The sequence below is a fragment of the Silene latifolia genome, chromosome X (assembly GCF_048544455.1).
Source record: "Silene latifolia isolate original U9 population chromosome X, ASM4854445v1, whole genome shotgun sequence".
In the NCBI taxonomy this organism is placed as follows: domain Eukaryota; kingdom Viridiplantae; phylum Streptophyta; class Magnoliopsida; order Caryophyllales; family Caryophyllaceae; genus Silene; species Silene latifolia.
The window spans coordinates 300838234-300856011 of NC_133537.1; positions in this window are offsets into that span (position 1 = coordinate 300838234).

The following is a 17778-nucleotide window of genomic DNA, read 5'->3' on the forward strand; positions in this document are numbered from 1 at the left end:
TACTTCTAGAACTCTCGGTCGATTCATCCCTAATTTATCTTTAGCCCGGAACACATGCGACTACGGTCACGAATACTTCCGTTGAGCTCAATCCAAATTTCGATGTAATAACAATTTACTACCCACTTACCCAACGTAACAAGTTTAGCACCCCGGTGAGCCGAGCCTACTTCCTTATGAAATTGGGATTCATGGTTCTACTATTTGGTAAGGCTAATTCTCAATTATTATTTAGTGAGAGGTCTTGTCAATTTATTATCTATCACGTCTTAAGTGAACTAAAGCGGTGAACTACGATAATTATAATTGACAAGGTCGATGACTCGATAAAATAATATGCATGTGTAGTTATGACGATTTGGCTATGCATGCAAACATATAAAACAAATGCAAAGCAAAAAGATAAAATCCTAGTATGGCCTTCCTAAAAATAGTAAATCAAATAAACTATTTACAAATTCGAAAACCAACTCCTTTGGTCCATTGAACTTCATATGGCACGCACTCCAAGGCAACACCGTCTTTGTCGGACCGCCTTCTCAAATGGCATCGTCTTCAAGGAACTCCGAAATAAATTACATAGCTTTCCTACTTTATACAATATAAAAAGAAAAACAAAATAAAATTAAAAGTGATACGAGATCACAATAATTACAACCAAATCAATATCCCCATTCATTTCGGGAAATACCAATTAAAAACTAAGGCCATACTAAGTACAAATTACATAATTCAAAATTATATAAAATAAAATATGACAATCATACTAAAAATGCAGCATTAATATATGTATGAAACATGCCATGTCATATCCCAAATCACCCTATTTAAGCTAATATCATATATTTGGTCCGGTTTTATGGATAATTGTGACTATTAAATTATTAAAATCACAAAATATTACATAAATCAAATCTATGTCCAAGTTAATTACCCCAACCATCTTAGGACTCAAAAATTTAGTCTTCACTAAATATTTGACAATAATTCAACTTGATATTTTATTATTGCTCTTTAAACACTATTATTCATAATAATAAGGAAATAATTCCCAAAAAGTCATAAGAATTCGAAAAATTCAAAATCATAATTTTGTATATTCTGGAAAATTTCCATCCTTCCAAAATTTTAATAAAAATTTGTCTTTAGATTATTTTAATTTATTTCACAAATAAATCGTATAAAACATAATTTTAACCCTTTAATTCCAAATTAAACATAAAATTACGCAATAAATCAAAATTAAAATTTTGAATATTCTATACAAGTTCTTAGAACCTGGAAAAGAAAATTTTTTATGTCCAAAAATCGAATTTACAATTATGACTATTTAAAGTTGCTATTTATCAATTTTACAATATAAAAATCAATAATCATCCAAATCAAACGAAATTTAACATGCAACTTTAGATCTGATGTTCATATCATATATACAACTTTGTTAAAAAATTTCATGCCATAAAATTTATTTTTGCTATTTTTGCTAAAATACTCATTATTTTTGTGATTTTTACATCTAAAAATCATAAATCATGCAAAATAAAACCTTTTTATATCAAAATTTACATAAAGTGTATAAATATTCCATGTGACAACATACTAAAATTTCATGGTTAGAGACGAAGTCTAACTAATTTTAGTAATTTAAGTGACATTTTATTCATTAAAATGTAATAAAAATACTAAAATCATATTAAAGAGCAATAAAATACCATAAATCATCAATAATGACCTAAAATCAATTTAGGACCAGAATGTTTAACATGCAAAAAATTTCGTGACCTTTATCATCATAAATCACAAAATACAAGTTTTATATGTTAACATTTTAACTCGGAAAAACAAAACCGATTATGCATGCAACAACTCTTGCTCTGATACCAATTGTAAGATTTATTAATCTCTTATTAGTCATTACTAATAAATTAATAAAAACTTAGTTTAGTCATAAACTAATCTAGATCTTATGCATGCAAAACAAATGAATAAAAGAGAAGAAATCTATTATTCCTACAATGGAGGCCGAATAGGATATACTAATTAGACTCCTTCTAATTAGTCTTCTTAATTAAAAATCCAAATGCTCCAAGTGAAAAACCCTAGATCCAATGGTAGGATCTACTCCTTAAGGGATTGTACCAAGGTAATCCCTCTTAAAACATAAACTAATTTTGTTACTAGAAATTAGTAAATGTTCCTTAAAATAATACTAATATTATTGTTTACTACTACTAGTAAAGATGAGATAATATTAGAGAATTTTGTGAGTTAGTTTTCTAGTGTGTTCAACAACAAAGCTAGAGAGAATGAGAATTATTATCAATATAATTATAAGAAATGAATAATGAATTAAGGAGAGAAAAATTTCTCCTACTTTTGCAAGGGGTGGCCGGGTAGACCAAGGGAAGAGTGCCCAATCCTTTTGCAAGTTTTTCTTCACAAGATTTTAGGCTTGCATGCCTACATTAGTAGGTTATAATTGTGTTTTGTTAATTAAATAAACAAGACACAACTAACCTCCCACACCCCTTAATTACACGGCACTCTTTAGATAAAAAAGGTCCATTTTAAGTTTGTCAATATGTTAAATTGTGTAGTGTGACATATTGGACATGTTACTAGACATGTTGTTTAATAATGCATTTTTAACTTATTAAAAATCATTATTTAAACAAAATAAATCACATACAAAAGTTAACTAGTAATTCACAATTACAATTACTTAAAATGGGTCATTGAATTATAAATCACATCAACTTATATTTATAATAAACCATTCATTCTTATTTTAATTGTTTCATAAACAATAAATAAATCTAATTAATAAAACAATTTAATTACTCAGTATGAATCTTATTTAATGAAATTACAATAAGCTATGTATTCTCACTCACAAAATCATTTGTTCAATTTTAAGGAATTAATTAACTTGTATCAACATACAATTAATTAATTAATCAATTAAGAGTGTTACCCTAGAGGTATGACCTTAAGGGATCAACTGATCACCACCGTCATACGACAGTAATGTCAAACTCTAGTCTGCCAATCATTACCGATTAATGTGGATCAGTTGACAATAAAATATTATATTCCCTTTAGCATTCTTAATATGAGATTTAAATATGTGATCGCATTATTGTCGAGGACACATACTCCAACAGCAAAAATAGGGGAAAATAATCAACCGCGCAATTCCCATCATCGTCTGGCTATGAAACCCAACGAGCAAGGTTACTCGATCGAGCCTACCAGCACTCGATCGAGGAACCATCTAGCGAGCAAATTTTTTGCATTTAAAATAAATGCGAACACAAATCACAATCAATACAACTTAAAGCGCATAATAGTAAATCAAAAAGTAGTGCATGTGCTACACACAAGCATAAGTAGCACTAATAAATAGTCCAAGAGAAAATAAATGACAAATAAAGTTCTTGTTCATCAAACTCAAAGTCTAATGTAAAATATGAGCATTGTCCATCGTTCTTCATGCCATCTTCACTTGGTAGGAGATAGGGTACTTCATCCGTCATAGGAGCTTCATCAAAAACTTTGACTGGCTCCTCTCTGAAAATCTCAGCTTCCAAAGCATCCAATTCGGCTTCTATGTCAACATTCTCATCATAGTTATAACTTGGCTTAGGACGAAGTTCATCTCCATATATCAACTTCTCTATTTCATCCACCACCTTGCTCCACGGATATGACGCAACAGCAGGGGCGTCAGAGGGATTCCTGTCAAAATAATAAGCAAAGGAATCATAAGTAGGTGGATCGATAATATTAAGCATATAACACGGAGCTACTGAGTGGGGACGCTTTATAGCGTTATCAAGAACAAATTTAACAGTATCATCCCCCACTCTTAGTGTCAAACTACCATCCCTAACATCTATGAGTGCTCCTGCAGTGTGGAGGAACGGTCTACCTAGAATAATAGGGACTTGAGAGTCCTCAGCCATATCCATAACAATAAAGTCAACTGGAATAAAATACTTCCTTACTCTAACTGGCACATCCTCTAAGACACCCATAGGCTTCTTTAAAGATCTATCAGCCATTTGCAAGGTCATATTAGTGACACATAGTTGACCCATATTTAACTTTTTGCATATTGAATACGGCATGACACTAACACTAACCCCTAAATCGCAGAGGGCTTTATCAATAGCTACACTACCAATATGACAAGGAATAGAAAAACTCCCTAGATCCTTAAGCTTTGGTGGTGTGTTAGCTTGTAATGCAGCTGCGCACTCTTGAGTGAATGCTACCGTCTCAACTTCATCAAAAGACCGCTTCTTTGATAAGATCTCTTTCAAAAACTTAGCATATGTCGGCACTTGAGTTACCAATTCAGTAAATGGCACTGTCACTTAAAGATTCTATACTACCTCCATGAACCTCCCAAATTGTTGTTCAAGTTTAGATTTCTGCAATCTTTGAAGAAAAGGTAGTTGAATTTTTATCGGCTCGGCTTCTTTTGCTTTAGAAGTACGTTTGGAAGCATCATCGTCAGTTCCAGAGGTGACTCGATCGAGTCCAGTAGTCACTCGATCGAGGAACCTATTTTTGTCCAATGCCTTAGCTGAAACACGCGAAAAATCGTCAACTGGGGGGTGCCTCGATCGAGCCCGTGGTGTACTCGATCGAGCACACTAGTTCCTCGATCAATCCTCTGCTGGCTCGATCGAGTACTCACGCTAGTACTCTTTTTTTCGTCTTTTCGCTTATCCCGTGTTTGATCTTTGCAAATTACTTCCTCGTCATCACTTAACTCGAGATTGCCCAATCCCTTAGGATTCATATAAGGAACTTCATCTTCATTAATGGGAATGTCCGGACCTTGATAAGAAGTACCGCTCCTCAAAGAAATAGCGTTAACTTGCTCATGTGCTTGTTTACCTTGAGGAGGAAGGTCGGACTGTTTTGAAGGATTTTGGGCCGCCATTTGAGTAACTTGAGTATCCAACATCTTGTTATGAGCCATTAATTCGGAAATCTGAGCCGTTTACTTTTGTTGAATCATCAAAGTTTTTTGCAATAGAGCTTTTAACTCCGACATCTCATTACATGGAGCTTGAGGAAGAGGTTGAATTTGTTGAAAACCTCCTTGATTTGGCCGAGCAAAATTTCCTTGTGGTTGGTTACACGATTTGGAGGAATAATATAAGCACTTTGTTGTGGAGCTTGAGTATAAGTATTCTGACTCCTTTTAGGGAAGAAGTTAGAATATGGAGTGCCCTACTTGAAAGATTGGAAAGCATGAACCTGTTCAATAGTACTCACACACTTAGCCGCAGTGTGGCCATCTATCCCACATCTCTCGCAGGACACCTCTTGTTGAACCATATGAACCGTCTCTTGCTTATTAACAAAAGATTGGGTAGTCTTCAACTCGGCTATTTGAGCCGTTAAAGCCTCCAACTGTGCTGCAATAAGATTATCTGAACCACTTCCTCTCTTACTTCCTCTGGGGTTACTATACTCAGTTGTGTGGGTAGCTATCTGATCAATCAACTTACAACCATTACCGTCATTAGTATTATCCTGGAATCTCCCATTAGCAGCTGAATCAAGCAAAGCCCTATGATCGTCATACAACCCGTTGTAAAACTGGTTGCAAAGGAACCAAATCTCAAAACCATGGTGAGGGACGGACCGAACTAGTCGTTTGAAATGAACCCAAGCTTTATTAAAATTCTCAGTAGGACCTTCCTTAAAACTTGTAATCTGATTTCTAAGAGCATTAGTTTTCTGTGGTGGAAAATATCTCTTGTAGAATGCAAGAGCTAATGAAGTCCAATTAGTGATTGAATCAGCCTCTATATCCAAATCACGTAGCCACTCAGCTGCATCATCTCTCAAAGAGAAAGGAAATAAAGTTTGTTTCACTTGATCTTGAGTCACCCCAGCTGTCAAAGGAATAGAACAGCAATATGTAACAAATTTCTCCATGTGCTTTGCGGGATCCTCTCCAGCTTTTCCTCCAAACAAATTTCTCTCTACTAAGCTTATGTAGGAAGGCTTGATCTCAAAAGTCCCTTTATCAGCGGTAAGGAGCTTGAAGCCTTTAGGAATAGAATCAACCGTGGGTTCGGAGTGACTTGCCAAGGTCGGCATCTTTGATGTTGTAGAAACCACAGGTGCAGAAATAAGAGTATCCTCTTCAAAGGACGAATCTTCTGCGAAAGTATACCGCTCATAGTCAAGTGTACTCAAGTCTTCAACCTGACTTACTTCTCTTTGAAATTTTCGTCTATACCGAAAAGTCTTTTCTGGCTCGGGATCAAAAGGTATAATCTCTAACCTGTTAGACCTGGGCATACACAAAAACGACAAGAAAAGATAAAAATGTCTCAAGGAACTGATGCTCCCTGAGACAAAAGACAAAAGTAAACAAAAACAAACAGAAAAATTGTTGCCTCCCCGACAACGGTGCCAAATTTGATAAAGTTATTTTCAGTTTTTTGGCCTTATTCAAAGTAAACCTAAATTACTACGAACTAATAGCTAGCGGTAAGAAGGGTCGAATCCACAGGGAGGCGAGATAATTATTCTAGTTTGTTAATATTTAAAGTGTCTTAAAGTAACCGATTTTTAGGGGTTTTGAATGTTTAATTTCTAACAACTAATAACAAGTGAATATAAGGATGAATAACAATAATATTAAAAGAGTCTAGAGATCGGGTTCACTAGGTAGTCATCCAAGGGTAAGGTTTAATTCATTGATTGAGCAATTTATATTGTAAAAAGTCATATGATCGGTCGATTCTAATATGTCTTTTTAGATCTAACTCAGCATGCCATCGCTATCATTAAGTCAGTCTAATTCAATTATCGTGGCATATACTAGTCTTAACCCGGTCGGTGAAAATTTTAATTTATGGAAGACTAATTTATCAATTCTGATCAGTAATTAACTAATTAGAAGTAAGACAATAATTGAACAACAATCAAAAGTAATTTAACAATCAATTCATAAGTTAACCCTTTTCTAACCACCTAGATTCCCTTTCACCCTAGATATTAGATTTAGCTACTCATACTAATAATAATAACAACAATAACGATATAAGAAAGCATAATTAAGAACATAATAAGATGAACAATAATGATTGAATAAATATTAAAGAAAGATTGATACCGTAATAAAGGAATGCTTAGATCCGGAAGTAAGAACAATAAATAAACTAAACTAAGAGTATTCTAAGAGAGTTTTTAGAGTAGCTCTACAAAACTACGGAAAAAATAAGACGTAAAATAAACTAAGGTACGATTCTAGGTATTTATAATAAAACATAACCGACTTAAGAAAAATTGCGGAAAATATGGAATCAAGTGGTTCCTCAATCGAGCCTTGTCTTACTCGATCGAGTCACCAACTTCCTTGATCGAGCCCATGCTTAGTTGATCGAGGAATCACTCTGTTTCTGCTCCTTTCTTCGTGTTGTCTGCTTAACTTCTCTTCCTTCATTCTTATGGATTCCCGTGCCATACTTCGTGTATTCCTTCATGCCCACTCCGCGATGCCCATTTCATTCCTTTACTCCTTAAATGCATCATTCCTGCATTAAACATCAAATAGCGGAAGTATAAACGTTCTAACATAAAAGGCATGTAAATAATATAAACTAGCACGAAAATCGTATCCAAAGCAACTAAGGGGGGGGCATAAATATGGATATAATTATGACTCATCAATTGCCCATCACTATTCCCTATTATCTTTGTAGTGGATATAGTAGGAGAAAAGGTATCTGCTTCTGTCATAAAACGTTTTAATACTGGACAACTGTTGACTCGGATTAATGCTACTGTGATTACTCTAATACCAAAAATGAAAAGACCAACAAGTGTAAAGCATTTCAGACCAATTTCTTGTTGTAATGTTCTATATAAAGCTATATCCAAGATCACGTGTACTAGATTGGCCTTGGTATTACCTGATATAATTAGCACGAATCAAGAGGCCTTTATTCAGGGAAGGAGTACTCTTGAGAACATTCTCATTTGTCAGGCTCTTGTGAGACTCTATAATAGAGGTATGGTGTCACCTAGATGCATGTTCAAATTAGATTTACAAAAAGCCTAGGATTCAATTAAGTGGCACTTTATGGACCAAATGTTGGATGCATTTAATTTTTCATTTTTTAGAGAAGTTTAGGGAGATGGTGATGATGTGTATTTCCTCTACTTCATATTCTCTCAACCTCAATGGGGCTTAGTTTGGTTATTTTAAGGGGAAGTGGAGCCTTAGGCAGGGTGATCCTATTTTCCCCCTTCTATTCTGTATTTGCATGGAATATCTTACCAGAGTGGTGGACTTTGCCATAGAAAAGTGGTTTTTCCGGTTTCATCCTTTATGTAAGGGTTTGAAACTGACTCATCTATTATTTGCTGATGATCTATTAATGTTCTGCAAGGGTGATGCCAGATCAATTATGTTACTATTTAGATCCATATCTACTTTTTCTGCTACTTCAGGATTGAGAGTCAATGCTTCTAAATCTGAGGTGGTTTTTAATGAGGTGGCAGATAGCTTAAAACAGGATATTATCCAGGTATCCGGGTTTCAGGAAGGGGTGCTCCCTTTTAAATACCTGGGGTTCCAATTGAAGTAGGCAGGCTAACAAGACATGACTACAACATATTGATTGGGAGGATAGTGACCAAAGTGAGGGGGATAGGTGCAAGGAAACTCAGTTATGCAGGGAGGTTTGTACTTATCAACAATGTTTTTAACACTTTGCATAATTACTGAGCTTCTACTTTCTTGATATCTAAAGGGATTATTAGGAGAATTGAGGCTACTTAAAGGAACTACTTGTGGAATGGGGACACTGAATACCATAGAACTCTTCTTGTGGCCTGGGATAAAGTTTGTTACAGAAAGAAGGAAAGTGGTCTGGGTATTAAGGAAGCTGGGGTGTGGAATATAGAAATTGTTGGGAAATTGGTTAATTGGATTTACACTAAGGCAGATAGATTATGGGTGCTTTGCATTGATCATGTCTACTTAATGGGTGCATATTGGAATACATATCAACCTTCTCCTGATTCCAACTGAAATTGGGAAACATTTGCAAAGTCAGGGATGTCATGGCAGTTGGTTTTCAGGGTAATTAGTGAGTGGCTGATACCAAAGGTTACTCTATTGGATCTGGATATCACTGGTTGCAGGGTACACACCCCTCTATCCAGTGGTATAAGGCTATTTGGGACAGTTGGAATGTTCCTAAACATGCCTTTATTGGATGGTTAATTAAGCAGAAAACTTTGAACACTAGGGCTAAGCTGTTTCATTTGGGTCTACATGAGACTAATAGTCGTGTGTTGTGTGAAATGGGAGAGAAATCTCATGACCATTTATTAACAGATTGTTTATATAGCTCCCAGATAATAGCAAGTATGGAGTGAAAGATCATAGCTCCTAATTAGACTCTCTAATTAAATAACAAATTATCTCATAATTTGAGTTTATGTGATCTATGTAACATGCATGCAATATAAAAGCATATTAACATAAAGATTAAGGAAAAAACAATTTTCTTACATTAATTTTATGGTAAAATGGGCACAAACTAGTTCACCTTACTAGTTTGTTCTTGAGCTATATGAATATGGAAGATCCTCCAAAAACCAACCTCCAAAGTAGAAGGTCTCCTTCCTTAATCCACCCAAGAACTTACCCAACAACCTTACTAATATTAACTAGATATAAGTAAGACTACCCTTGATAATATGTAAATATTACTAACATCTTAGTAATAAAATTTTGATACTAACTTCTTAGTAAAATGATGCTTATGATTTTTTAGAGAGAAAGACCAATTATTTTTCACATGCAAACACACCAAAAGAAGTAGTGTGAAAAATGAACAACAATTGGAGTGTTTTATGGGTGAAAGTGGCGGGTGGAACTAGTGGAGTGAGGGAGTGCACTTGTTTTTATTTTTGTCCAATCTTATATCACATGCAAGTGATCATAAGATGACTTATGGAAGAACCAACAAGTAAAGTGAAATGATTATGTCTATAATCATCCACTACACTCCATTTACACGGTCCAATGTCCCATTTACGGGTCCATTTTGGTTCTTATATTTGTCGCACAAATACGTGTAAATTTTATTCAAACATCGTACCATGTTTAAATGCTTCCAATTAATTTCGTCTAAATCACTCCGTAAATATATGTGTACCGCTACACATATAGTTTACGTACCAATACTAATCACATTAGTCAACTAGTATTGGTTTAATAATTAACTGCTTAATCATTACTTCCCGTCTCAAATAATTTATTATTCAATTATCGCATAATTAAATAATAATTTCCGTACGTCGACTTCACAACTCGATATCTCTCTAAATCAATTTAATCGACTAACTCTTAGTCAATTTAATCAAGGGACTAATTTAAATTGTATCTCATACAATTAATTAGCTTTCGTGTTGGGGCTCGTTTCTTTAGGTGTGACCGAAAGGGATCATTTGTTTGAACACCAAATCTCACGACGATAACGTCAAACCCTAGTTGGCCAACCGTTACCGATATATGTTGATCAGCTGACTAGGATCAAATAAATAAATATCTGATGATATTCCTTTAATGAGATTTATTATGTAAACGCACTATTGTGGAGGACACTAACTCCAACAATCTCCCACTTGTCCGACACAAGGTGTGCGCTACCAATTCTCTTGTCCGTTTTAATCTCCCACTCAATGCAAGGTGTCTTTCAGGTCGCACTTGCACACGAACATATCGCGAGTGGTTTTCTCGATCGGGAGTGTGACTACCTGACCGGAAAAATCTCTCACAGATTACTTCCGAGCGTGGCCACGCATTTATAGTCATTAACTCCTCGAGTGGCCTTGAGATATAGTTACCCAACGTGGGTGGACAATTCCTGTATGCCCTATGTATCCTATTGCCCAATACAGATCACCATGACCTAGTAAATGCCCTTTTGGCCTCCTTTCACGGCACGACCTAGGACAAAAACCAAAGTCACTCGGAAACTGCACTTGCTCAGATAATAGTCTCCAGTCAAAAGAATCGACTCATTAGAACATCTTAGAGATCCCCGCCACGACCAGGCGTCTATAATTGAACTTAGGGACTCTCTAAATGGTCACTGTCCGGCAAAGTGTCACACACTCTTCCTATGTAATCGACTAGTCATCACGCATGACCTTATGGTGTTGAATAACCATCAATCGACTTACAATCTAGTCACTCTGAGACGTCACCTCATTAAGTGACTAGGGACAAAATACAATGTTCATCTTATCCACTTGAATATTGTTCAACATTATCTCCACAACTTATTCAGATAAACAAGGTATTCAATATTTTCAGTCAAACTGAATAATTGAGTTCTTAAAGAAACTCTAACAATGAATGCGATCATCACTTATGTAAATATCAATACTCTATCCAATATTTACATAACGATCTTCAGCAATTAAGGTATACTGCTCAATCACATTGAGATAACATAACCATCATGTCTACCTTATGCCAACGGCTTTGGTTAGAGGATTAGCAACAGTTGCATCACTCTAATTTCCATTGCAATTTTCCTTTGTTCTATGCAATCTTTTCATCACATAGAGCCTTTCTAAGTACATGTCTAAACAAGTTTTTAGACTCTGGTTCTAAAGCCAGTCAAACACTCCCACTGTTTTCACAGTCTCTCCGGAGACGATATTCGGCTAACGGAACTACTCTAGTTCCATTAAATTCCGGTTATCAACTATCTCTTTTACAACATCGGATGCTGTAATGTACTTAGCTTTTCGTTCATGATTTGTACGTATAACACTTATACATACACATTCTTCATATGACATCTTTTATGTATGACTCCTCATACATATCTTCTTTATACATGTATAACTTCTTATACATATATGTATAACTTCTTATACATATTATTCTTTATGCAGATAACACTCTTACATGCTAACCATTCCTTAACGAGGCCCATAACATCTTATAAGCATAGGAATGTTTCCGTGTAATCCTTTTACACAAAATTCATAAATTCCTCCAAACTATAAGAGTAAATCCTCAGTGCTTCTCGTGTACTCAAGGATGCTCTTGATAATCATCTAGTGACACTCACTAGAAAATGATTGGTAATGACTTCTCATATTCTCAACATGATAAGTCCCGACGAGAGAAGCTTTTAGCATATTTAATAGATCCTGCAGCGGAAGCACAAGAGATCATATTTATTGTTCAACAACTTGAACGAGTCAAGAATACATAAGTCTCTTGACTATAATGCTAATATCCATGGAGATCTATCTCATTAGATCTGGATATTTAAGATGCGCCATGCTACTGTCAATTATTCACCCGAGAATATTTCTAGTCACTAATATGTCAAACACATATTTAGACTAAGAAACATCACCTTAGCTACATTTCTAATCACTAATATGTCAAGCACATATTTAGACTAAGAAACTAACTTTAGCTCCCACTAAACTCCATGTATCATAATGGTACCTCAACACTCGAATAATACCATTTTAATAGACTACATGATTGAACCCAAAGTTCCAACTCTTTGACGTATATAGATCACTTAGCATTGACAACATCAACAAAACTTCTCCCAAGGAGAAAGTTTCATTATTTATTTGTCGAATCTCATCCTCATGAGAAGCTATATTGCTAAGAACATACGAATTGATAAAGGCATTTGGGTTGTCATAAACTCTTTATAACAAGCCCAAATTTTAAACATATTATGTAACCTTTACGACAAGATCAAGGTAACCAACCAAAGTATTCACCTTAAATCAGGTCTCAAAAACATCTCGTGTTTCCTTCCTTATAGCATCATGTGCAAGGAGATCAATTCGAATTGCATGGTGACACGCCATCACATAGAGTTCATACTATAGAAAAGCCTTTGATGAGGGTTTATGATTCGTCACTTTTAAAAAGTAACGCAATATTATCTCAAAATTATCTCCTTATAACCACTGAGTCACAATAAAGAACGTCTTCTTACATTATACTCACCACTGAGCCTCAATAAATAACGTCTTCTTGCATTGTACTTAGTTTTTGGGTCTTGGACTTCCGCAAGTTCAAAATTTCTCCCACTCTGTCTTCCAGAAAATGAAAATCTTTCTGGAAAGACAGTATTATGAGCCACAAACTCTTTGTTCTCGTTTTGGAGGAGTAAAAACCATGTGGTTTAATTTTGGATAACCCTCACAGATACACAAATTGGTTTTGAACAAACATTTATGATCCCAAATGTATAAAAAGACAAGTTAGGGACTCTCCCTATCCATATCCCATATGGAGTCATTAAGGCTATCATAGTCGGTTTTTAAACTTTTAGTGAGAAAATAGCTTACAAAATTGCGAAAAACCTCAAACTATATCTCATAAAGTTCGGCTTATATACTTGACTACACCATACTCTATGGTGTCCCAAGGAGAAGTTATTATGTGAACTGGTTCACAACCTTCTTAGTGATTATCAAGATCATTACTTGATATTACCCATTTGATCTTCAAAGTCATTACCTTGAAACTTCCGATCAACATCTTGATCTTGACGTGCTTTTGGTTTACTAATTCATTTTGAAAATATTCCACGTTTCAAAAATCACTTTTATGTCTTATTAAATAGATACGAGGTTTTCATATCTACTTAACATTACGGTAAAAGTAACCAAGTATGTATATTACCAACTATCAGCTTTACACATCCGTATGTATATGGTCAATCACCTCACTATTGTGTTTCTTTTCTACAAAAGAAAACATAATACATGCACACATACCATAAGACTCACAATCAAATGGTTGTTTAATGTGCTTTTCGTTTACTCGTTTGAAACGAATTTACTTGAGGTTTGATCAATTGGGTTCACCAGATTAGAGACTTTAAAATCTACAAGATAGTATAACATTTAGTTTTCGTGAAGAATGTAAAATTCCTCTAACTTAAATGGTCTAAACCAACCACCAAGTTATCATAGGAGTAGGAACAACATTTTGTTTTAAATCACATAAGTGATGCCTTCTATGTATAAACATAGATGATTACATTCTTTTAAAACCAAATTTAGGTGCATTTGTCCCTATCGAAATCATTGCTACTCTAGCACCATTTCGATACAAAAATGTCCTATGCTAGACATCTTACGTTTTATCAATTCATGTAAACTTCTTTACAAAGAAATGACATGTACTTGGTATCTCATACCAAGATAGTGGAACTAGCCTATCTATTGAGTAGATGTCTCTTTCAACTCTTGTTCTATCGCATACATCTAGGGTTGATACTTCTTAACTCCCACTCACTTTCACATTCCTCTTTGCTTCAATCAAGCAAAAATGAATCTCATGAAGACCTCTCTTCATGTCATTTGTGATATTTTATACACTTAGTAAGAGTGAATTACTATAAAGTGAGTGAAACATGTGGCAAAATCTCAACTTCTTGCGAAATTGGACTACCTAATCGTTCAATTGTTATCATATGCCTAAATTCTTTAGCGCATAAACAATCGATTTGGCTTTTATTGAATTGAACCATTTGACGGTATTATATTGGAGTATTATTTGTGTTTTTGAAAACTCTTTTCGTAAACTTTTGAATTACTCTTGAGTAATTAAAAACTAATTTTGTCATCTTCATGACGGAGGTGTCACTTCTGAAATCAAGACTCTCTTGATAAAATGTGACTTCCTTTTAAACTCGTAATATGAGTTTGCAATATAAAACCCCTTTTTAATATGTATGGACGTTAATTAAGTTGTATAATAACCGCAAAAATCGTTGTAAGCTTATGTAGGTGAATTGGTAAATCATGTTACCAATCATTATTTCCTCAAAGAAACCGCTTTCTATGAAAGAATGAAACACGTATAATAAATAGAGGATGAAAGGAGGATGAAGTGAGCGATGTCATACATTTATGAGAATGAACGAAAAAAGGAAAAATTAACATTCAATGTTTTAAAAATACTTGTGAAAACATGTTCAACAAGTTTTAACATTTATATAATGATCTCCCACTAAATTATATAAATGATTCCAAGACCCAAATATTAAACAAAAATGAGCATCGCTTGGGCGAAACATCCCATAATTGTGTAAATTCGGTAAGTCACGTTGATTAATTCTACCTCTAGAACTCTTGGTCGACGAATTTCCTTAAATCCATCTATTAGCCCCGGAACACAAGACCGTCTTATATCCCGTTGAGTCCAACCAATTTTAGCGTGTGATAACAGTTTACCACCCTACTTACCCAAGGTAAAAAGAGAACACCCCGCTTGGGCGAGCGTGGCTCTAATGAACAAGAGATTCATAGGTGTTACTAATTGGTAAGGCTAATCTCAATTTTAGTTATGTGAGAGATCTTGTCAATTTAGTCATAAATTCCTTATAAGTGAATTAATTCGGTGAATGTAAATGACGTGAATTGACAACCGCGAAAATAAAATGCATGTGAATGGCGATTTTGGCATGCGCGAAAATAAAAAAACAAGCAAACATGTAAGCATACGAATAAATCCTAGTATGGCCTCCTAGTTAATAAAAACTAGTCTATTACATTTCGGAAACCAACTCCTTGGTCCCTTGCCTCTTCATTCCATAAGTGGCTCTTCCTTGTGGGATTTGGAACACCTTCCAAAAATAGACTCCGTCTCGATGTAATCCGTCTTTTGGAAACGCCGGTAAAAAATAACTATTACAATTGAAATACATAGCTATTCCTATTATACATTAATTAATAAAATAAATAAAACTATTAATTAATTACAAACCAATGATACGAGATCGTATTTAATTACAAACAAATCGATATTCCCATTCATTTCGGGTAATAACGATTAAAATTAACTAGGTCATACTAGATACAACAAGATAAATACTTTAAATAAATGACAATCATTCATTCAACTTAAATAAATATGCTTAAAATGCTGTAAAATGATGCCAAAATCGCCCTATCTATCATTCGCTGGTATCCATCTCGGTTTTTGTGGATTTAATCGATTTTTAACATGTAAAAATCAATAATCAATTCTTACATCTCATTTAAGTCCAAAATAATTGTCCGAACTGTTTTGAACCTCAACATTAGTCCTCACAAATTTTATGATAAATAATTAGTTTGATTTGGTGATATTTTGCTAATTTAATCGATAAAATCATAATATTTAAGTAAAAATCCAAAATAATTGAAAACATTACCCAAAAAATTGAAACAAAAATTTTTAGTATTCTGGAACACTCCAAAGAACACCAAAATGTCAGAAAAATTGCCTAAAAATTCCGGATAAATTTTATGAAGAAAAAGATCGATATTTATTGGTTTTTAACCACTAAAACCAATAAACATCAAAACAAAGTGAAAACACATATTAAAATTCACTTTTAACATTTAAATAATATTTTTAAATGTACATAAATTTATCATGGGCAGAATCAAGTGTTTCAAAATTATGATTATTTAATTTCACTTTTATCGACTTTTATCTCATAAAATCAATAAACATGCAAAAATTTCGAACCAACCTTCACCTTTTTGCATACAATCAGTAGAAAATATGCATGAACTACCATTAAAAATCCATGCACCGAATCAACTTTAACTATTTTTAGTCAATTTTTAACTAAAATACGGCATTTTGACTCGGTTTTCTACCAAAAAACATTAAAAATAGCAAAATAACTTCATAAATCACCAAACAATACCACAAACCTTTTGAGATCAGTAGGTATGCATGTCCCAAAAATTTCATGCTAAAACCTCTTCTAACACAATTTTTGAGTTTTTATAAATTATCTCATAATTCATTAGTATGCTTAAAATCAACATGCAAATTACAAGCCTATGCTCTGATACCACTTGAAAGATCATAGATCCTAATTAGACTCTCTAATTAAATAACAAATTATCTCATAATTTGAGTTTATGTGATCTATGTAACATGAATGCAATATAAAAGCATATTAACATAAAGATTAAGGAAAAACAATTTCCTTACATTGATTTTATGGTAAAATGGGCACAAACTAGTTCACCTTACTAATTTGTTCTTGAGCTATATGAATCTGGAAGATCCTCCAAAAACCAACCTCCAAAGTAGAAGGTCTCCTTCCTTAATCCACCCAAGAACTTACCCAACAACCTTACTAATATTAACTAGATATAAGTAAGACTACCCTTGATAATATGTAAATATTACTAACATCTTAGTAATAAAATTTTGATACTAACTTCTTAGTAAAATGATGCTTATGATTTTTTAGAGAGAAAGACCAATTATTTTTCACATGCAAACACACCAAAAGAAGTAGTGTGAAAAATGAACAACAATTGGAGTGTTTTATGGGTGAAAGTGGCGGGTGGACTAGTGGAGTGAGGGAGTGCACTTGTTTTTATTTTTGTCCAATCTTATATCACATGCAAGTGATCATAAGATGACTTATGGAAGAACCAACAAGTAAAGTGAAATGATTATGTCTATAATCATCCACTACACTCCATTTACACGGTCCAATGTCCCATTTACGGGTCCATTTTGGTTCTTATATTTGTCGCACAAATACGTGTAAATTTTATTCAAACATCGTACCATGTTTAAATGCTTCCAATTAATTTCGTCTAAATCACTCCGTAAATATATGTGTACCGCTACACATATAGTTTACGTACCAATACTAATCACATTAGTCAACTAGTACCAATTTAATAATTAACTGCTTAATCATT